The 23308-nt window shown below is 41.7% G+C and overlaps 1 protein-coding gene across 4 annotated transcripts in view; it reads left to right on the plus strand.

Annotated features, from left to right (window-relative positions):
- Positions 1-23308, plus strand: part of TENT4B (terminal nucleotidyltransferase 4B) — a 74398-nt gene that overhangs the window by 24274 nt on the left and 26816 nt on the right. The window lies entirely within an intron of this gene.

Here is a 23308-nt window from a genome sequence, read left to right on the forward strand (position 1 = left end):
GAGTATATACTTATCCCCAGACTTACCGAGTTGTTTTAGGTCAATCATAATTCAATAAAGTGGTTTTTTTTTTTTAAGATTTTATTTATTTATTTGAGAGAGAGACAGTGAGAGAGAACATGAGCGAGGAGGTCAGAGGGAGAAGCAGACTTCCCATGGAGCTGGGAGCCCGATGTGGGACTCGATCCCGGGACTCCAGGATCATGACCTGGGCTGAAGGCAGTCGTCCAACCAACTGAGCCACCCAGGCGCCCCAATAAAGTGGTTTTAAAAAAGGTTCCGTAGGTGGATAGTGATGGTGGTTACATGACATTGTGAATGTACTTAGTTACATAGAACTGTACACTTAAAAAATGGTTCAAATGGTAAATCTTATGTGTATTTTACTACAGTTTTTAAAAATGGAAAAAAAATTCTAAAAATTAGAATGTTGCCAAGGAAAAAGTGCAAGTTATTTGAAATTTTTCTCTCATACCACATGTTTTTATATATCTTGGGACTTATTTGTCTAGTTTAGTTTTCATTTATGATTGATCTGATAGAAGGTCATTGTGTTCAGTCAGGATTTCTTACGGTGTGATGAGGAATGGGGTTTTTATGTAGACAGGCACAGAAATATATATCTGATGAATCTGAAACTTGTAGAAGATATTTATGCATTTAACTCTGCTCATAGCCCTGACTGACTTGTAGCTATGGGGTACAATATCATGGGGTTTCAGATCAGATGATCTTCTGAGGTCATTTGTTCCAGTCCCTTTAAAAAAATTGATCATTTGAATCTCAGAGAGGTTAAAAGACTTCACCAAGTTTCACATTACCTTTATCTGCCTGCTACCTTGTAGCAGGTCTCAGTGCATTGAGAGTCTGCGCCTTATGAGTCCAAACTGTGTGATTGCAAATAAAGCCCTAAGTCAGTGTCCTGGCCCCTCCCCTAGCACGCTGCTCCTTTCTGCAGCCCAGGCACAGAATGGCATTCTGCTTAATGAGCTAAGAGGAGCTCCTAAACGAGTTACTTCAAAGCAGCATTCTCAATCCGAGGAAATTAAAAAAAAAAAAAAATTCTGATGACTGGAATCTGCTCTTCAGAGATTTTGATTCAACAGGCCTGCCTAGGGGAGGGGTGGCTTTCACATTCTGCTGTAAGAAATAGTCATCGTGTGCAACACAGGTTGAGAAGGACTGCTTAGAGCATCTTTTGTTTTTTAATTAATTAATTAATTAATTGATTAATTTGACAGAGACCACAAGTAGGCGGAGAGGCAGGCAGAGAAAGAGAGGGGGGATGCAGGCTTCCCGCTGAGCAGAGAGCCTGATGCGGGGCTCGATCCCAGGACCCGAGCCAAAGGCAGAGGCCCAACCCACTGAGCCACCCAGGCGCCCCTAGAGCATCTTTTAAAGCATGGGTTCCCGGACCTGGCTAATTCCTAAAATCCCCTAGGGAGCTCAGAACCCTTAGACCTTCCTGCCTTGGAGGGACTCCTTGCCTAGGAGGGAGACGAGGTCCTGGAAATCGTCTGAGGCTGTGCTCGCCCTGCCTCCCCCTTACTTCGTCTGGGTTGATTAAAACCAGACTAGGTGAATGAAACAATTTCAAAAATATTTACGTGGGCAACAGACATTTTAATGAAGTGAAGTTTGGCTCAGGTCTTGTAACGCTGTCATTTTTTGGATTAAAAGTAAAAATGCTTATTAAAGAATTTGAGATGATATGTAAGATGTTTAAGAAATTTGGTCTTGAACTAAAAGCGCTTTTTCCCCCGTATTTTTTTGTTGGGGGGGGGGTGTCCGCGTTTGTTTTTAAGCAAGGAAGAGCATATTCTTGGAGAGGCACAGAGGGGAATGTTTATGTATTTAAATGTGGAGACAGTGTGCCTTCACTTAGATTCAAACCACCTGCATTCATAGAGATTGGAATCCCCTTAGTGGAGTACTAGATAAAGCATATGCAACGTACCACCCAGAGATTTGTCTTAAATTGTAATTACATAAGTTAGGCAGGCATGCATTTATTCTTGTAAAAACTTGAAGATGTTACAGAAAAGTCCAGAGTCTCACATGACTGCCTTTCTTAATGCCTGCCTCTTCCTCCGCGGGCGTGGTTGTTTCTACTGTCCTGTGGATCCTCCTAGAACTTTTCCTTATCAGGTTGACTGACCAAAGAAAATACATACCGTTCTGTCTGTCACTTTTGCTTCGAAACGTGTTCATGTAAGCACTATAGAGAATTCATCTATAAAACTGTACCATAATTGTTTAAGTCCTTTTCCTGTTGATGAACACAGAGGCTGTTTCCAGGGCTGTGGTAAGCATCCTTGTGCAAAGCTCCATGTGCACGTGTGCCGTATGATTGCTGGGGTCGGGTGAGGGGTTGGGGGATTATATGGTTCAGCGCTAAATAGTCCTTGGGCCAGGCCGAGCTGCAGAAGCTGATGGAATTAACTTTGCTGGGCATCACCTAACTTGCAGGGATTTGAGTGAAGACATGAAATGGCAGAGCAAATGTCAGCTTTTTGTTCGTAATTGTCATAAACATGAGGAGTCTTCTGGGTTTTATGCTGAGTACTCCCCTCCCCCCGGCCAAATAATGTCTGCTAATAACTAACTGTGTGCCCTGTGCCAGTGTGCTGGGTGCTGATTTGGAAACATTCTGTAAAAAAATGCTGAATTAGGTTAGAGATGTGAAGATGATTAACAGATAATGGTAGCTAGAATAATTGTGTCAAAACAGCAAGAAATACCAAGAGAATCTGACATGTTCTGTGTTTTCTTTGGTGCTTGTCTATTTTAATAGTGTTAGAAACTTTATGTTGTGTATATAATAATTTTTCTTGGATAGTTGGTCAGTTTGCCTGTAAAATAACAAACAAGGCCATTTCAAAGAAGCTCTTCATTCTAAGGTATCACCTGTTTCCGAGTCTCCATAAACTCTTCTCTGTGTCGTTGTAAAAGATCTGTTTAAAAATTGGTTTTCATCAGGGCGCCTGGGTGGCTCAGTCAGTTCAGTGTTTAACTCTTGATTTGGGCTCAGGTCACGATCTCAGGGTTGTGGGATCGAGCCCCATGTCAGGCCCCGTTCTCGGCATCGAGCCTGATTAAGATTCTCTTTCTTCCTCTGCTCCTCCTCCGCTTAAAAAATAAAAACAATTTTCACCAGCATGCATAGTCTTAGTGCTTCCCCTAGTCTACATTTTGCATAGTCTTTTCCAGAAATGCAGCCTTTTTTGGTAAGGGGTAAATATATTCCCTATGGGATTGTACCAGGGTTACTTAAGCTCTCCCCTATTGTTGGACATCCAAGGAACTTTCTATTTTCTTTCGTGAATAAAGCGTTGGAAGCATACTTTTTTTTTTTTTTTAAGATTTTATTTATTTATTTGACGGACAGAGATCACAAGTAGGCAGAGAGGGAGGCAGAGAGAGAGAGAGAGAGAGAGAGAGAGAGAGAGAGAAGCAGGCTCCCTGCTGAGCAGGATGCAGGGCCCTGAGATCATGACCTGAGCCGAAGGCAGAGGCTTTAACCCACTGAGGCACCCAGGTGCCCCTGGAAGCATACTTTTCACAGAGTGTTGTTTGCTTTTTAGCTCTTGTCTCCATCTGTGTTCCTCAGAGTAAGTTCGCCGGCTTTCTTCTTTTTTTTTTCCTTTCCTTTTTTTTTTTTTTTTTTTTTTAATAGGCTCTCTGCCCAGTGAGGGGTTTGAACTCACGACCCTGAGATCAAGAGCCGCATGCTCTACTGACTGAGCCAGACAGGCGCCCCCCATGCTGGGTTTCTTCTCATAAGTTGCCAGGAAGATGGTGAAGCGAACAGCGAAGGAAGGGAACTTTACCACTTTTCTGAAGGCTGCTCAGGCTCTCTCCACCCCCCAACCCCCACGTAGATGAGGCTTTATTGTTTTATTTATTTTTGTCTTGGTGCCGTGGTTGTGAGATTTTTGCCCCATGGGTTTGTGGTGTGGGTATCGGTATTTTGACATCTGTGGAGGTGTGTTGTTCCGATGTTCTGCTCTGAGGTTGCACTAGTGTGTTAATGTTTTCATTTTTCTCACGCTTATCACTCTCTTATCTGAAAGTGAGGCGGTGATGGACTTGGCACTGTTGACTTCAGACAGTGGCTGTGTGTCCTTGGCCCAAAGATCATCTGACCAGGAGTGAGGTGAGGTGAGGGATTCAGCAGTTCCAGAAATGGGTGGTTGCATCGTGCAGTGGAGAAGAATGCCAAAGAATTGTCCGGGTCTGTGCACCTGTCTGTGGAAATTGACAGGGCTCCCTAAGTAATTGTAAATTTAGGGACATGTAATATGTGCTCATTGGTAAGGAAGTACATGGTAAAAAGAGGTTTTGGGGGGTTTTGTTGTAGGTGTTGTTGTTACCTTCTGTGGATGCTTGAAGATTGTGCTGTGAAACCAGCAGTATCCAGGAGGGAGCTTGGATGGACAGGTGCAGGTTCATGGGCTCTCCAGTGACACGTGGAAAAGCTACTGGGACTCGAGCATTAGATTCTTTTACATTAAAACCTATCAGTGGCCTTGGTTGGTGACCCTGGGATTCCTAGACATTGGGGATCCTAATATAATGTGGTCTGCAGGTGTTTTCCGTATTTCAAAAATGGTAACACTTCTGTCTGTTCCCTTGGTCCACGTGCTAACTGAAATGTCAGTTGGTTTTGATTTCATTTGGTTTGAATAAGTCATTCATTACCTGGATGTATAAATCTTTTTATTGACTTGCAGACTCTTCTAGTCCTCTTTTTTTTTCTTTTTTTTTTTTTTTTTAAGGTTTTATTTATTCATTTGAGAGAGAGACAGAGCACAAGCAGGGGGAGAGGGAGAGGGAGAAGTCACCTTCCCTCTAAGCTGGGAGTCTGATGCGGGGCTCGATCCCAGGACCTGGAGAACATGACCTGAGCCAAAGGCAGTGACTTAACCATCTGGGCCACACAGCTGCCCCTCTTTTCTTCCTCTTACGTTGGTTTATGGTAGCATAAAAATGAATGCGGAATCTTTATAGGGCTGTGATGGCAGCTTGTCCTGCCCCCCTTTTTTTTTTTTTAAATAGCAGTACCATTGAGCTAAAAATCACAATCCTGTAGTTCACCCATTTAAGATGTCCAGTTCAGATAGCGTTTAATGCCTTTACAGAGTTGCGCAACCATCAGCAGTATAAGTTTTAGAACATTTTCATCACCTCCCAAAAGAAATCTCCCATCTATTAGCAGTTATACTTTGTCTTTCCCGAAAACTCGCTAGGTAATCAGCAGTCTACTTTCTGTCTCCATGGATTTCCTATAAATGGAATCCTACAGTATGTGTGGTGTCTGCCTTGTTTTTCAAGGTTTCTCCGTGTTGTGGCATGTGTCAGAGCTTCGTTCCTTTATGTGGCTGAATAATGTTCCATTTTATAAGTATACCGCATTGTGTTTATCCATTCATCAGTCAACGGACACAGGTTGTTTCCACTTTGTTGCTGTTGTGAATAATGCTGTGAGTTTTTGTGGGGGCTGCTTTTTCAGTTCTCTTAGGTAGACACCCAAGAGTTTCCCCTTTTGGTTCTTAGTGTCATTTTGACCTGGTATGCTTTCACATCTCCCATACTTGCAGAGTATGAAATAGTGTTAGTAGTGAAATAGAAATAGCATTCAGCAAAAAGAAGAAGAAAAGACCTCCTCGTACGTGTCTGTGTGGGGGAAGACTCGGGGTATTTCCACTCTGATCTTATTTGTACAGTCTTGATATAAACTGGCAAAAATTGCAGTTGCTCTCACATTTTTATTAGTGACTGTTTTCAGTTACCTGCAGTAAGTGATAATGAAAGTCTTTTTTTCTTTTTTTGAATAGGGCTCCACGTCCAGTGTGGAGCCCAACACAGGGCTTGAACTCACCACCCTGAGATCAAGACCGGAGAAGATAGCAAGAGTCGGATTCTCAACCGACTGAGCCACCAGGCACCCTGAAATGGTCTTAACTGTTCTGTTAGCCTGATGTGAGTTCACTTGTTCATTGGTAAAAATGATGCAGTCTTTGCATGAATTCTAACGGGAACTCGTGTTTATTTAACTTACAACTTGGAGGCAAGCAGAAATTGCAGGACCTATTGTGTTCTGAGTGAGAGGTCAGTCTGGCTAGCGAATGCTGACTCACAGTTCTGATTGCCGTTGGTGGCGTCTTAGATCTGTGGGGAGAGAGGAGGGAAGTCGAGGTGCTCTTGACGGTGAGTCGGGAACATGGCCTGTCAGTGGGCTCTCTGCTCATTCATTGTGTAGAATGGTTAAAGAAGTTTTAACTCCTCATTATGTAAACTTCTGATTCTTAATCATTTTGTATTTTTCCTAGTAACTACTTTAAGGGTGTAGAGAGGATACAAAGTGCCATAATGAGCCTCTGAGTATTGGATTTAACAAAGGTGTCTTCTTTTCCTTTTTCCTCCCTCTGTCCTCTCCTTCACTCCTTTTTTAAATTTAAGGAATACAGCTTTTCGGAGGCACTTGAACACCCTTTGGTACCCCTCCCAGTTACCTCCCACCTTTTCCAGGGGTACCCACTTTTGCAAGGCAGATAGATAATGCCCTCTGCATCCACGTTTTTATGCTTCTGCATTTATGTCCATAGGAATATATATCATTATGGGGCACCTGGGTGGCTCAGCAGGTTAAGCCTCTGCCTTTGGCTTGGGTCATGGTCTCAGGGTCCTGGGATCAAGCCCCGCATTGGGCTCTCTGCTCAGCAGGGAGCCTGCTTCCCCCTTTCTCTCTGCCTGCCTTTCTGCCTACTTGTGATCTCTCCCTCTCTGTTAAATAAATAAATATTTTTAAAAAGGAATATATATCATTCATATCTGTATTTTTAAATATTATGGAAATAACTTAATTGTTAATTCTAACCCTGTAGCAGTATCTCTCAAATTACAGTCTTCACAAAATATTTTTGGCAAATACTCAGTGTTACTAAGTTTTTCTTATTGTGATAAAATATGCATTACATAAAATTTACCATTTTAACCTTTTTCAGGCATACAGTTCACTAGCACTAAACTAAGTACATTCACATGAGCAGTCATCATTTCCAGAACTTTCTTGTCATCCCAAGTGGAAGCTCTGTACCTATGAAACTGTTATTATTCCCCATTCTTCCCTCCTCTGCCCCAGTAACTAACCTCCATCCTACTTTTTTGGTTGTTGTTGCTAGGTTCTTTATTTTAGAGAGAGAAAAAGCAAGAGAGAGCACAAGTGCGCAGGTAGGGGGAGGGGCAGAGAGAGAGGGAGAGGCAGGCTCCTGGCTGAGCAGGGACCCCAACTCAGGACTCTATTCCAGGACCCTGGGATCATGACCTGACCCAAAGGCAGACACTTAACGGCTGAGCCACCCAGGTGCCCCTTGTATTCTGCTTTTCCTATGAATTTGCCTATTTGTGGTACCTCATGTAAGGAGAATCATACAGTATTTGTCCTTTGTAGCTGGCTTATTCCATTTAGCTTAATGTTTTTACAGTTTATCCATGTTGTAGCATGTATTAGAATTTCCTTTTATGGCCGGCTATTAATCTCAGTAGAGTCACACCACATTTTGTTTATTCATTCATCTGTTTGTGGACATTTGTATTGTGTTCATCTTTTGGCTCTTGTGTACAATGCTCTGAATACTGGTGTATGGGTATGTTGAGTTTCTGCTTTCAGTTCTTTTGGGCTTAGCTCTCTTTTCTTTTCTTTCTTTTTTTTTTTAAATTTAAATTCCGTTAAATAACATATAATGTCTTACTGGTTTCAGAGGTGGAGGTCAGTGTTTCATCAGTTGCACATAACACACGGTGCTCGTTCCATCACATGCCCTCCTTAATGTCCATCACCCAGTGACCCCATCCCCCACCCCCGCAGTTCTTTTGGATTTATACCTAGGAGTGAAATCGCTGGATCATATGATAATTCTATGTTTAACTCTTTGGGGAGCTGCCAGACTGTTTTCCACCGCAGCTAAATCATTTTGTATCTCCACCAGCAGTGCAAGGACGTTCTGATTCTTCCACATCCTCACCAGCACTTGTTATTTTCTGTTCTTTTTTCTTTTTCTTTTGGATAACAGCCATCCTAACAGGTTGAAAGAGTATCTTGTGGTTTTGACTTGCTTTTCTCCAGTAGCTAATGATGCTGAGTATATTTTCATATGCTTATTGGTCATCTTGTATCTTCTTTGAAGCAATGTCCATTCAGATCTTTCCCCAGCACTGCTTTTTAAAAAGTTTTCTTCCCCCACAGGCTGCTCTTGGTACGCGAGCTTAAGTTGTTTTTAATGTAAGAATGCACACAAAGATACATTTCTTTTTTTTTTTTTTAATTTTTTTTTTAAAAGATTTTATTTATTTATTTGACAGAGAGAGAGATCACAAATAGGCAGAGAGACAGACAGAGAGAGAGATGAGGAGAAGCAGGCTCCCTGCTGAGCAGAGAGCCCCATGCGGGACTCGATCCCAGGCCCCTGGGATCATGACCCGAGCCGAAGGTAGAGGCTTAACCCACTGAGCCACCCAGGCACCCCTACATTTCTTTTTTTTTAAGATTTAAAAAATTTTTTAACGATTTCTTTCTTCTTCTTCTTCTTCTTTATTTTTTTTTTAAGATTCTATTTATTTGAGAGAGAGAGAGTGAGAGAGCATGAGAGGGGAGGAAGTCAGAAGGAGAAGCAGACTCCCTGTGGAGCTAGCAGCCGGATGCAGGACTCCATCCTGGGACCTTGAGATCATGACCTGAGCTAAAGGCAGTTGCTCAACCAACTGAACCACCTAGGCACCCCAAAGATACATTTCTTTTGCTTAAAAGATTATAAAACAAGACAGATGAACAGATTATGGATAAAATGACAAAACCAGTAAAATTAAAATTAATTTTATGGGACAGATGATGATTTACTCAATTTGTACACTCTACGTGAATACAGTACCGTGTGCTGGGAGCTCCCTGGGAAAGCCTGTGTCACTGGGCCATGTGACTGCTCTGTTCTCTCACCACCTTTCTCTATTCCGAAAACAGTAAAAACTACACAGGGGTGACGTCGGACCATTAACTGGCATGTGTGCATCATATACTTAACCAGGTCTCAACTCCATTCCCGACTGTTAGTTCCCACCCATTAAAATCCTGTTATTCGGCCCAAGCCTGATGGTGAACACAACATCACACATGTGGGCCGGGAAATCCCTGGGCAGCTCTCTGTTTCCAGGGAAGCATCTGGATGGTCCTGAACAGGCTTATGTTCCTGTTTTGAGAGTAATACTGAAATGAAAACACACAATTTAAAAATTCTCATAGAGAATGTATGGACTGGGGGAAGTGTCCACAGACCCAGTTTGAGATAAACTTCTGAGTGTTCGACAAACACTGCTTTTCCCCCTCAAGTTCAAACAAGGTAGGGATGCTTACATTCAAGTTTGGCAGGAGGAGCTTGTTTTGCCTTTTTGTTTTCTTTTTCTGTAGGAACCATTGAGAGAGTATCTCACAGCCGTCTGCTTTCTGTAATAGGTCTGCTGTCCTAGCTGATGTTAGGGTTCCTTCCCTTTAGCTAGGGAGTCTGGTCTGCATTTTTTCTTGATCACATTAACTTTAGTTATTCCTTTCTTTTCTTTTCTTTTTTTTTTTAAAGATTTTATTTATTTGAGAGAGCTCACATGCACGAGCATGGGAGCATCAGAGGAAGAGGGAGAAGCAGCCTTCCTGCTGAGCGGGGAGCCTGACACGGCTTGATCCCAGGACTCCGGGATCATGACTTGAGCCAAAGGCAGACGCTTAACCAACTGAGCCACCCAGCTGCTCCCAGCTTCAGTTATTCTTGTTGGAACTTCAGTTTCTCTTATTTTAATGTTTTTATCTTAGTGCTTTTTCCCTTGAATGCAACCAAAATCAAAGCTTATATTCTTCATCTCAGATCTTAGATACATGTGTTTACAAATAACTTTACTGCCAAGAGTCTGTTAAGTTGGCTTTCACTACATTAGTTTTGTTTGATGTGGTGAACATGACCCTTGAATACCGTGCCTTCTGACTGTAAAATTCTCTGCTGAGTTGTCCCTATTTACAGTGTGACACTGCCAGTGTGATTTTAAAAGACTAGAAGTGAGTTATGGTGACAGAAAGCTGCGAAGAAACAACCTTCACGTTCTTTTGATTATAAGTGCCTTTGGCATTTGTTTCTACTTGGAGATCACTTTTTCCTAATGCTTTTTTGAGGAAAGATCCTCTCCCTTCTTCCGACGGGTCTGGGGATAAATGACTAAGACACAAACTGAGGCCTGGGCTGCCTCCTGTCAGATCACCTTCCTGCTCTCTCTCCAGTGTTCCTGGGTGTAACGTGTTTCTTATTAATGTGAACTCCTATATATAGCACCTAAAATCAAACATGACATGAAGTAGTACCCTAATCTAATTCTGGGACGTGATGAAATATTTCTATTAAAAATGTAATAGTTTTGGGGGCGCCTGGGTGGCTCAGTGGGTTAAATCCTCTGTCTTCAGCTCAAGTCATGATCCCAGGGTCCTGGGATGGAGCCCCATGTCAGGCTCCGTGCTCATTGGGGAGTCTGCTTCTCCCTCTCCCTCTGCCTGCCCCCCCATGCCCTCTTGTGTACTCTCTCTCTTACTCTGCTCTATCTCTCAAATAAAATCTTTTTAAAAAAATAAATGGAATCATACGATAATTGGTCTTTTGTGACTGACTTCTTTCACCTAGTTTTCAAAGTTCATCCATGTTGTAGCACAAATCACTACATCATTCCTTTTTATATCTATTGTATTGGATGTATTATATTTTATTAATGACAAGTCTTTGGGTTGGTTAGCTGAATTTTAAAAAATTTTATTAAAATATACATAATTTAGGGTGCCTGGGTGGCTCAGTGGGTTAAAGCCTCTGCCTTCAGCTCAGGTCGTGATCCCAGGGTCCTGGGATCGAGCCCCACATCAGGCTCTCTCCTCCACGGGGAGCCTGCTTCCTCCTCTCTCTCTTTCTACCTGCCTCTCTACCTACTTGTGATCTCTGTCTGTCAAATAAATAAATAAAATCTTTAAAAAAAATAAAAAATAAAATATACATAATTTAAAATTTACCATTTTAACCTTTTTTTAAAAAAGATTTTATTTATTTATTTTGACACAGAGAGAGACAGTACAGCAAAGGGAATGGCAGGCAGAGGGAGAGGGAGAAACAGAAGCGGAGGGAGAGCAGGGCGCTTCATGTGGGGCCTTGATCCCAAGACCCTAAGATCATGACCTGAGCCAAAGGCAGACACTTAATGACTGAGCCACCCAGGCACCCCAGATCTCACTTTTTGAGGAACTCCCTTACTGTTTTCCGTACCAACTGCACCATTTTACATCAGCAAAACACAAGTAATATGAGTTCCATTTTCCCCACATCCTTGCCAATGCTGTCATTTTCTGGGGTTTTTATTTGTTTGTTTGTTTAGATAGGTGCCATCCTAATGGGATTTTAATTTAATTTAATTTTATCTAAATTTCAATGTATACACAAGCACATAGCTCTTAAGTATTTTTTTTTTATAAGTAACAAGTATGACTTTAGTTGACCCTTTGATATGAACTGCGATGGGAGCATGGAAGATGTTGAGGGCATAGTTGTTACTATAGTACTTCTAAAAATTGTAAGTCTAACTGCATAGATTTATTTACCTCCCAAGTCCTAGATGAGGTAATGCACAGTAGTATGTGGTGTAAATTGGTAGACTCAATCTCTCAGGTTATGCTTGGATAGATTATGGAACTTACATATAGAGGAGGGGGTCAGCAAAGTTTTTCTGTAAAGATGATAAGTATTTTAAGCATTGTTGGTTCTAAGGTCTTTGTTTCGACTACTGAGCTCTGCTGTTGTGAGCCATGAAAGCAGCCATTGACAATATATAAATGAACAAGCATGACTGTGTGCTAAGAAGACTTTTTGTATGTATACAGTAATTCGAATTGCATGTAACTTCCACCTGTTCCAAAATGTTACTCATCTTTTGACTTGAAACCATTTCAAAAATATAAAAACATTCTTACCTTGTGGGCTATACAGAAGTAGGAAATGGGTAGGCTGCGTTTGGGCTATGGGTGTGGTTTGTGGATCTTGTAGAGAGGGATATTAGAGGTGGTGGGTATTAGAGGTGGTGTGGAACCCGGGTGATACTTGGGTTATTTGTTGTGAAATACTTTGGAGTTAGCTTTTGGTCCTGGCAAGAGGCCAAGGGCTGAGGGAATCTTCTGGAAGGGAGGAGTAGTAAGCTCAGAGTAGCAGATCTTCGAATCCCAGATGACGTGTGTGTCTTATGTAACAAAGATTGATCTGTCTAACTTCGGGCGTGTCTTCGCCTTCCATAAGTGTTTGTGGGAATGTAGGATGAGGAAGGTTAAGGGAGATCTGAAGGATGGGGGCTGCCTATTAAGTGGCCATGCAGTTCGGGTGGACCTGTTTTAGAGAAGTCACTGGTCATACCCTCTCATTGCCTCTGTGTGTGTGTGTGTGTGTGTTCACGAAGTCCCGAGGCAGCTGAAGCCTGGGGTCCATATGACTCTGAAGTGTACCAGGTGCCAGGCGGCGGGCTGGGGGCCTCACGGAGCTGCTGGGAGGGTAGTGCTTCCCTGTTTTACGGACACAGGCACTGAGACCGAGGGAAGTTGGTAACTCTCGAAAGGTCACTCAGCTGGAAAACTCGTTGCTGGAATTTGAAAGTAATTTTACCTCTGCGATCCTAATGGTTGGCACATTCCTGTGAGGAGATCTGTTTTTCAGATTTGGTTCTGCTGTTGATTTTCTGTGTGAGCTTAGGGAAATTCTCCGTTAAGGGAAAAAAAAAATTGTTCTGGTTCAAGAGTAACTTCTACCAAGCCTGCCTCGCAGAATTGTTGTAGATGATTGAATTAGGGAATAGATAAGAGCTCATTGAAAAATATGAAGTACCATCCAGAATCAAGATGCTTTGTTGAGGCAAGGCCCCCTCCAAAGGGCACTCTTGTCCTCTCATTGTCGTGTGGTTCTCAGAGCTTTGCCCCAGACCTGGGAACTGGATTCTTCTGAGAAACTATTAAGCTCTTGGTGAATTTCCTTTTTTTTTTTTTTTTTTTTTAAATGCCTGTATTAAGTGTAGTAGGAGCCAGACAAGAAGGGGCTGAAGTCAGAGTGGTGAGAATGAACTGAGAGCAAAGCCACAGAGCCCGCCTTCGGGCCTCACGCTGCTCCAAAGGTTGCTGGACAGCTGCAGGTGAGCGCGTGGTGGCCCAGTTCTGAAAACAGAAGGAGGGCTTTTACATTATGTCCGCGATGGTAATAGAGCATGTTTCTGTCATTATCAGAGTATTAGCATGTAGAGAGGAAAGTCTGGCAATGCTTAGATCTTTCATCTTCTGTTAATGAAGGCTAAGTGAAGCATTATTTCATTACTATATTCAGGCCCTCTTTAAAGTTACCAGAATGCTCATAGTTGTCTTCATGTATACTTTATGAAAAGTATCTAGAACACATACAAGAACACATACATTTTAATTTCATAGGCTAATCTCTTATTTTGTCTGCAGGTCTTAAAAACTCTAAATTGTTTTCAGGGGTTAGTGATAAATTTAGGGAGCATCTTTACAAGGTTGGTGAGTAAGCATTATTATAATAAAGTTCCGTGTGGCCCAGTATAGACATATTAGAAATACTCTTAAAATAGTAGTCATCTCAGGCCTCACTTTGGAGTGGAAGAAATAGCGTGGAAGAATTTCACGGTACATTGCGGAGATGTGACTGCTAACGACTTAAGCAGATTTCTAAGAGACGTTAGGTGGTAAATGAGACATAATGTATTTAAAATAAATTTGGCCTGAGAGATTTACCCTGATGAAACAGTGCAGGGTCCAGATCATTTTTTGTAATCAATGTTTTAAATACTATGTACATCCAAAAAGTAGGTCTTCCTGTAAATATGCTGGTTGGCTACTCAGTGAAAGTATCAGATGTATTGTTTCTATTTTGTTCTGTTTGCTATTCTGTTGAGTTAAGAAAATTACCTCATGGGGAATGGTGGGAAGGGGGAGGGGCTAACCAACTTTTTTTTTTTTTTTTTTAAAGATTTTATTTATTTATTTGACAGAGAACACAAGTAGGCAGAGAGGCAGGCAGAGAGAGAGGAGGAAGCAGGCTCCCTGCTGAGCAGAGAGCCCGATGCGGGACTCGATCCCAGGACCCTGAGATCATGACCTGAGCCGAAGGCAGCGGCTTAACCCACTGAGCCACCCAGGCGCCCACCAACTTTTTATCTATTTTTTTTTTTAAGATGAGGATTGTGGGTTTCTGTTTGTTTGTTTTTTAAAGATTTTATTTATTCATTTGACAGACAGAGATCACAAGTAGGCAGAGAGGCAGGCAGAGAGAGAGGAGGAAGCAGGCTCCCCGCTGAGCAGAGAGCCCAATGCAGGGCTCGATTCCAGGACCCTGGGACCATGATCTGAGCTGAAGGCAGAGGCTTTAACCCACTGAGCTACCCAGGTGCCCCTCTGTTTGGTTTTAAACATTTTTTGTTTGTTACTATATTTTACTGGCATGTTCACAAAATTTGTTAAGGGGGAGGCCACATATTTAGAGTTGTAGCTTTTGCTTTATTCATCATCATGGTCATCATCATCATCGTTGTCGTGAAGAAAAGAAGCTATCATATTGCTTTATCCTGGCAAAATGTGGAACACATACTTACTGAAAATAACCTTATCCGAGGGAAGCCTTAAATGAAATTTGTTAATTATTTGGCCTTATCTTGGTAATTCTAGCCCATGAAGTAGGGCTAGAAAATTGTCTGATTGACTTTGAAATAAACATGCAAAAATCAGTAGCTTTTCTATATAACAAAATATAATTTAAGAAAGGAAACAGATTTTACTCATCAGCGCATCAGAGCTCCCTAAATAATTGAAAACAAAGCCAGGAATGTGAAGAAAACAAAAAACGTTACAGTGGGTTTCATTTTTTGACTTAAAGAGGTTAAATGAACTCATTAATTTTTTAATTAATGTAATTCAAATAAAAATCCCAGTGATTTTTTTTTTTTTCCCAAGGCGGGGAGAGTGATTTATTACAATGATTTTTAAGAGCATCTGGAGTTATAAACAGGCGAGAATAGCCAGGAACCCTTTGAAAACCAAAGGTGAGTTTGGGGAGGATTGGTTTTGTACTGTCAACTATTTATAGATTTATGCAAGAATTTTAAATAGTAATCTGAGCCCTATAATAGATAGAAATAGCAGTAGATCTGAAAAGAAAGCCGAATACCTGACCCAGCTGTGTTTAAGAGTTTAATATATAGGCAAAGGCTTTGTGTATAAATCAGGATTTTTTCAAGTGCGAGAGAAAGAAAATCAATCATCTTGGTTAAATAAAAAACAAAGACATTTATTTTGTCAAGTGCCTGGAGTACCCTTGGGGTGAGACTAGTTTCAGTGACTCCAGAGGAAGTTCAAATGCGCTGTCTGTCCTGACTTTGCTGCTTCCCCAGGGCTGGCTCCTCTTTCTCCTATTGCTGATGGGCTCCTTTCTGCAGCTAGAGGAAAGGGAGGTGTGGTTGTTGATACTTCCAGGCTTCTATTTTTACAGCCTAAGGTCGAAGAAGAGATGACCTTCCTTGGCTCAGTATGTAAAGTCTTAAGGAAGGACACCACGTGGGCTGCTGGGGTCCTGAGCCCTTCCGTGGGCTGTGACCATGAGATGCTGTGCTAACAGGGTCACCCATGGCCCCCCCTGGCCAGGGCTCCAGCTAGCTCTGCTGTACAACCCCACCGGAATCACAGGGAACAGTCAGAGAGGAATTGTTCCCGAGGAGGTGGGGGGAGGCAGGAAGTTAGGGGCAGACCACTGGGTCAACGGGAGTGGCAAGCGTACAGTATTCAGTAAAGGGTGCTGGATACTGGTTAAGTATTGAAAAATAGAAAGTTACATCCCTGCCTTTCACCGTGTTCGCTTAAATTCCAAATGAATAAATAAATGATCGTTAAACAGGAAAAAGGAAAAAATTAACTAGAAGAAATAACAGATTTTTTTAAATAGACTTGATTTTTTGAGCAGTTTCAGGTTCACAGCAAAATTGGAAAGTACAGAGATTTCCTCCCGTATCCCACCAGCATGCAGTACCTTTGTTACCGTTAAGGAATCTACGTCGGCACAACGCTATCACCTAAGGTCCGAGGTTTACATTAGCATTCAGTCTTGGTGTTGTACATTTTATGGGTTTAGATAAATGTATTATGACATGTATCCACCATTATAATATCGTATAGAATAGTTTCACTGTCCGGAAGACCTTTTGTGCTCTGCCTGTTCATCCCCTCCTTTCCCCAGCCTCTGGCAACCACTGATCCTCTTACTGTCTCCACAGTTTTGCCTTTTCCGGAATGTCCTGTAGGTGGAATCACACAGCAGGTAGCCTTTTCAGATTGCCTTCTTTCACTTGGTAGTAATCTGTGGAAGGTCTCTCCATGTCTTCTCATGGCTTTGATAGCTCATCTCTTCTTAGTGCTGAATAACAGTCACTGTCTGGATGTACCACAGTTTGTTTATCTGGTTATCTACTGAAGGACATCATGGTTGCTTCCAAGTTTTGACAATTGTGAATAAAGCTGCTGCAAACACCTGTATGTAGGCTTTTCTGTGGACTGAAGTTTTCAGCTCCTTTGGGTAAAGATGGAGAATTGTGGTTCCTGGATCTTAATAGTAAAAGTGTGTTTAGTTTTGTAAGAAACTGCTCAACTGCCTTCTAGAGAGGCTGTACCATTTTGCATTCCCAGTGGCAATGAATGAGCGTTCCTGTTGCTCCACATGCCCACCAGCACTCGATGTTGTCAGGGTTCTGGATTTTGGCCATTCTTATAGGTATGTAGTGGTATCTTCTTGTTGTTTTAATTTGCATTTCCATGATACAATTTGCATATCTTTTCATATGCTCATTTGGCATCTGTGTATTGTTTTTGGTGAGGTGTATGTTCAGGTCTTTCCCCAATTTTTAAATTGGGTTGTTTTCGGGGCGCCTGGGTGGCTCAGTGGGTTAAGCCGCTGCCTTCGGCTCAGGTCATGATCTCAGGGTCCTGGGATCGAGTCCCACATCGGGCTCTCTGCTCGGCAGGGAGCCTGCTTCCCTCTCTCTCTCTCTCTCTGCCTGCCTCTCCATCTACTTGTGATTTCTCTCTGTCAAATAAATAAATAAAATCTTTAAAAAAAAAAAAAATAAATAAAATAAAATAAATTGGGTTGTTTTCTTATTGTTGAATTTTAAGAGTTCTTTGTCCTGTGTATTTGGATGCCAGTCCTTTATCACATTATGTGTTTTGCATATATTTTCTCCCAATCTGTGACTTGTCTTCTCATTCTCCAGCTGTTTTTCTAATCTCAAGATAAAAAAGTCTTTTGAGACCTAGGAAAGCGGAGACTGCAGGCTGACGGCCTCTTGGCTGGAGCAGACCTGTGCACGTGCTCTATTTTACCTACACTGTTGTGTCTTGTTTAATTTATCTTTTGAAAAGTGTGCTAGAATTTGAAATAGAAAATTTATCTAAACTTTTGGTTTTTTTAAAATAATGGGAAGTGTTGGCAACACCGGCATCAGATTCCTACATGGCAACAACCGGCCAGCATTAAGGGGCAGCCCCTTCCTTTGGATGGGTTGTGGGACTGTCAGGTACCAGCCCCTCGGTCACACCCATGTGCATCCCAGCAGTGGAGTGAGTGTGAGCTGCCCTTTCTTGGTACAGTCACATTCACTTATCTTAGCTGTCCTATATTGTATATTATATAATTATATATTATTAGGTATTTTATATTGTGTATTATGTATATTTATATTCTGTATTACTATATACATTAGGCATTTGGGGGATTTTTTCCCCCAAAGTATTAACTGTCTGTAACTTTTCACTAAAGGATTCCTCTAGTAAGAATTTATTCTAAGAGAAAACTTAGAGTTGATTTCAGATTTTTATGCAAAGATAGCATTATCACACTAATCATAGTACTGAAACATTGGAAGCAACCTGAATGCCCAACAATAAAGGAATGGTAGAATAAATTAGGATATATTCATGTACTGGGATAATATATAATCATTGAAAATTTATTTTTATGGTATCAGATGGCCACTGCGTAGCCACTGTGTGTATCCTCCAACTCTAAAACGCTGTGTGGAGGAGACTTGCAGCAAGTGTTGGGCAGCGTGTGTGTGCTGATGCACACGCACCCCCGGCCATGTCTGCTGCTGGGAAAGGGGGTGCAGCTGTGAGAGAGTTTTCTGTTTGTTTTTTTTTTTTCCCCCTGTGTGCTTTTCCAAACAGCTGTAAATTTCCCTGTTTCTTTCAGAGTTTATGATGATGTTAACTGTGAAAGAATATAGGGCCTCATAAAGTCACCCAAGGTTGACAAACATGTATTTTGTGAATGTGTAGAATTCTTTGTGAATTGATTTATTTTCCTTTCTTTCATTTCAGCTTTTAAAGTTCTGTAAACGGGCGCCTGGGTGGCTCATTTGGTTAAGCGTCCACCTCCGGCTCAGATCTTCATTCTAGGGTCCTGGGAATGGAGCCCCACATCGGGCTCTCTGCTCAACGGAGAGTCTGCTTTTCTCTCTCTCTGCCCCTTCCCCCAATTCGTCCTCTGTCTTTCTCTCTCATGCTTGCTTTCTCTCAAATAAATAAATAAAATAAAAGTTTTGTAAACAATTTTGCTCATCCAGATGATCTCAACAGGAAAAAAGCAGTAGATTATGGAAGCCTTTCTCCAGGGTAGTCTAGTTCTCAGTTCCATTACCCAAGGTAATTGTTATCAATAGTTAAAATATTTTAAATATGCATCAGGAGTTTACCCTATTTACTATAAATTATTTATTAAGCAAATAGTCCCCTTTAATATGTTTTGGATATCTGGATTTTCATGAGTAGTAGTGCTTGAAAGGTACCCCTGTGTTCTATGCCTCTTTTATCAGAACCCCAACATGGGAAGAAGATGTTCCAAGTACTTATATATTTATAGAGCAATGTCTGTTCTTAAACACCAGCCCCTCCACCAAAGATAGATACGTAAATGAATAAATAAAAAATAAAATTTTGGTGGTAGAGTTGTGTGGGTTAAACATATCCTCATTTCATTGTCCTACTTAAGAATATAACAAACTTCGTAGAGTGAACTTTTTTTTTTTTTTTTAGATTTTATTCTCCCCCTCAGAGAGAGAGGGGGAGAGAGCAAGCACAGACAGACAGAATGGCAGGCAGAGGCAGAGGGAGAAGCAGGCTCCCTGCTGAGCAAGGAGCCCGATGTGGGACTTGATCCCAGGACGCTGGGATCATGACCTGAGCCGAAGGCAGCTGCTTAACCAACTGAGCCACCCACGCGTCCCTAGAGTGAACTATTTTTATTGGCATTTGAACCTTGTCGATAAGGAAAAATTCAGCCTTATTTATTTTGTTTTTTTTCCCACTCAGCAAATATTTGAGGACCTCCCCTTTGGGGAGAAAACTTAATAACAACCTTTATTTCAAGATATTGGATTTCAGTTGGGGAATGTTTTCAACAGTTCTTTGAGCTTCCCAGCGTTACGCAGATTTTCTTAGATGTACTCAATCATGGAGGAGTTCAGAATTTTTAATTTTTAATTAATGGCTAGAATTAGAGCAGTTTTCTTTCCTCTTTTCTTTCTTCTGCTTTTCCTTATAATTGTTGGAAAGTAGTGTCTGGGTTGGGTGTCAAAAGTAAGAGTCTTGGGGAAAGAAGTCAGATGGATTGCATTCTCTCTCTTCAGAGCAGTAAAGGGCAAAGGGACAGAGGAAATCAAATGAAAAAACCATCCTTCTGAAACACTGGCCTAATAAAGCGGTGGTCCAAAAGCGGAACAACAGACAATGGCATTGAAAATGAATGTTCTCATTTCTAGGAAAGCAGGTGTGAGCACCTCCGAAAAGAAGAAAATGAAAACGTTATGATCTAGTACACAGAAACAGGATCCATTCTCTGTACTTTTACCCTGGGGTCCTGAGCAAGGAGGGGTTGATGTAGCAAACAGAACATTCCTAAACTATGAATAACAGTTTTAAATGCCTCCAAAGTTTGCAGAAGATTGTAGACTGTTTTTCCTTTTAATTTTTATGTCATCATATTTTCTCTCTACTTTTAAATCTTAGGATACAGTAAGAATTATTTGGGGTGTGAATATGTTTCTTGTCTACAAATAGAAGAGGTAGAAGGCTTTTTCCTTTAGTTTTGATATTGGTGATTTTCCTAATTTAGTTAGGCATGGATTTTTTTCAAGTGACCTTGTATGTTTATCAGTACTGTAGAAAATTACACACATGGTGCAGACCTTAAAGTATAAAGATAATAAGGCATTCTACTTTTTTAAAAATAGATTTTAAAAAAATTTTAAAAAATCTTTTAAAAAAGATTTATTTATTTACTTGACAGAGAGATCACAAGTAGGCAGAGAGGCAGGCAGAGAGAGAGAGGAGGAAGCAGGCTCCCCACTGAGCAGAGAGCCCGAGGCAGGGCTCCATCCCAGGACCCTGATATCATGACCTGAGCCAAAGGTAGACAACTGATTGAGCCACTCAGGCATCCCAGGAAGTTTTTTGTTTTTTATTTTGGTTTGTAGAGGGGCATGATATGGAGACCTGTTAGCTCCAGAGGATAAGAAAGAAGGATGAACCAGGGAAGACTGAAATTTCCATTTGGAGAAACAGTAATTCAGGGAGGAAAACACAAGGAGAAGGAATAGGTTTTGGAGAAAGATAAGGAATTTAGTTTTGGATTTATTGATTTTGAAGCGACAGCTAGGTAGGAGTGTCTAGCTGGCAGCTAAAAATATGAGAGAGAGAGAGTGTGTGTGTGTGTGTTTTTTTTTCTTGACCGCACCAGTCTCACCCCGGGGCTTGCTGTTACTTACTCCTCTTGGTGCCTATGTGCATTTGAGAAAAATAAAAAAATACAGAAGGGTAGAAATCCCTCAGCACCTCAGTCCCAGTCCCCAGAGGAAACTACTGCCAGCAGTGTTTATGTATTCTTCTGGAACTTTGTCTTGCGTATACATAAACTTATCAGCCTGTAAATCCCTGGAAAGGGTGAGTCAGACACCGACAGAAACTCCGTACATACCCTGTGTCAGGCATGCGGCATGTTGTGTCCTGTGTCTGTTGCTCTGTGCATGGGCTTGGGGTCCCTCTGTGTCCCCACAGGTCAGTGCTGTTCACAGGCTGACCCCTGAGTTCCTTCTGCAGATGCTCAGGTTCCCCAGTGGCCAGGCATGTAACTTTTCGGTATGTGGAGCTGGATACGTGAGTCTTTTTCTCTTTTAAATGTTTGTTTTCTTCCATGAGAATTCACTCATCATAAAAATATACAAAGGTGGGTGCCTGGGTGGCTCAGTCAGGAGAGCATGATCTCAGGGTTGTGAGTTCAAGCCCCACACTGGACACAGAGCTTACTTAAAAAAATGGTTAATTAACAATGGTAATTAACATGTATGAGTTTTTAAAAAAGATTTATTTATTTGAGAGAGAGGCCATAAGTGAGAGGGACAGAAGGAGAAGGAGAAAGAATATCAAGCTGACTCCCCGCTGAGTGCAGAGCCCGAAATGGTGCTTGATCTTATGACCCTGAGATCACGAAATGAGCCGAAGCCAAGAGTCAGATGCTCAACTGACTACACCACTCAGGCCCCCCCAACATGGATGCATTTTTAAAAGGTGGACTATTTAAATGTATATGTATTTTAGAAGATTTATTTATTGGGGCCCCTGGGTGTCTCAGTTGGTTAAGCATCTACCTTCTGCTCAGGTCATGATCTCAGGGTCCTGGGATCAAGCCCCATGTTGGGCTCCCGCTTCTTCCTTTCCCCCTTGCTTGTGCTCTCTCTTTCTCTCTCTCTCTCTCAATCTTTAAAAAAATTTTTTTAAAAAATTTTTATTTATTTGAGAGAGAGAGAGTGGGTGGGAGGGGCAGAACGAGAGGGAGAGAGAGTCTCAAGCAGACTCCCTCACTGAGCGCGGAGCTTGATCTAGGGCTTGATCTCATGACTCTGAGATCACGACCTCAGTTGAAATCAAGAGTCAGATGCTCAACCAACGATGTCACCCAGTAGCCCCTAAATGTATACAGTTTTTTTTTAGATTTTATTTATTTATTTGACAGAGACACAGCGAGAGAGGAAACAAGCAGGGGCAGAGGGAGAGGGAGAAGCAGGCTTCACGCTGAGCAGGGAGCCCGATGTGGGGCTCAGTCCCAGAACCCTGGGATCATGACCTGAGTTGAAGGCAGGTGCCTAACGACTGAGCCACCCAGGCACCCTAAATGTATACAGTTTTAAAAAGTGAATCCATCCCCACCCCTGATTCACTTACCAGATTTAGTCACTGTGAACAGTAGGGCACATAGACTCTGTTCTGTGGTTTGGGGGTTGGGAGAAACACACACACACACACACACACACACACACACACACACTTCTATGTGGGAAAATATAAAGAAAATGACAAATGGCCTGTAATCACTTTATTTATTTATTTATTTTTAAAAAGGTTTTATTTATTTATTTGACAGAGAGAAATCACAAGTAGACGGAGAGGCAGGCAGAGAGAGAGAGGGGGAAGCAGGCTCCCTGCTGAGCAGAGAGCCCGATGCGGGACTCGATCCCAGGACCCTGAGATCATGACCTGAGCTGAAGGCAGCGGCTTAACCCACTGAACCACCCAGGCGCCCCTGGCCTGTAATCATTTTAAATAGATAATAACACCTTTGGAAAAGCAGACAAACACACACACACTGATGGTTTGAAGAGAATTCTATAGTTTTACTGTACTGCTCTATACTAGGACAACATGATATGAAATAAAATGCTGGTCTCCATAACCCTCCCTGTTGTGTCCTGTCCTTAAGGTAATGACTGTTAACTGTTCTCCTTCCAGAAAATTTGTAGTGCCAATAGAAACTCTGTGTGTGTGTGTCTTTTTAATGCACTTGAAATCTTGTTAAGCACATTGTGCTTTTTCCTTTAAGTTTAACACATCGTGGATCATTCTCATCAGCTCAGATAGTTCTGCTTCCTTATTTTGGATGGATGATTGGCTGTCATTTAAGGGGGCGCCAGTGAGTGCTGCTCTGATTATTAAATTGGATTCCATTGATGGACACTGAGGCTGTTCCTTAGTTTTTTAGTATTCCAGATAATGCTGTGGTGAATGTCATTATTCCCTCAGTACTTCTGAAGGATGAAAAGAAAGGGACTTTAAATAAAAACAGCTTCACTGGAGTATAATTGGTACACAAAAAACTGT

Source organism: Mustela erminea, chromosome 19 (assembly GCF_009829155.1).
Source record: "Mustela erminea isolate mMusErm1 chromosome 19, mMusErm1.Pri, whole genome shotgun sequence".
NCBI classification, from domain to species: Eukaryota; Metazoa; Chordata; class Mammalia; order Carnivora; family Mustelidae; genus Mustela; species Mustela erminea.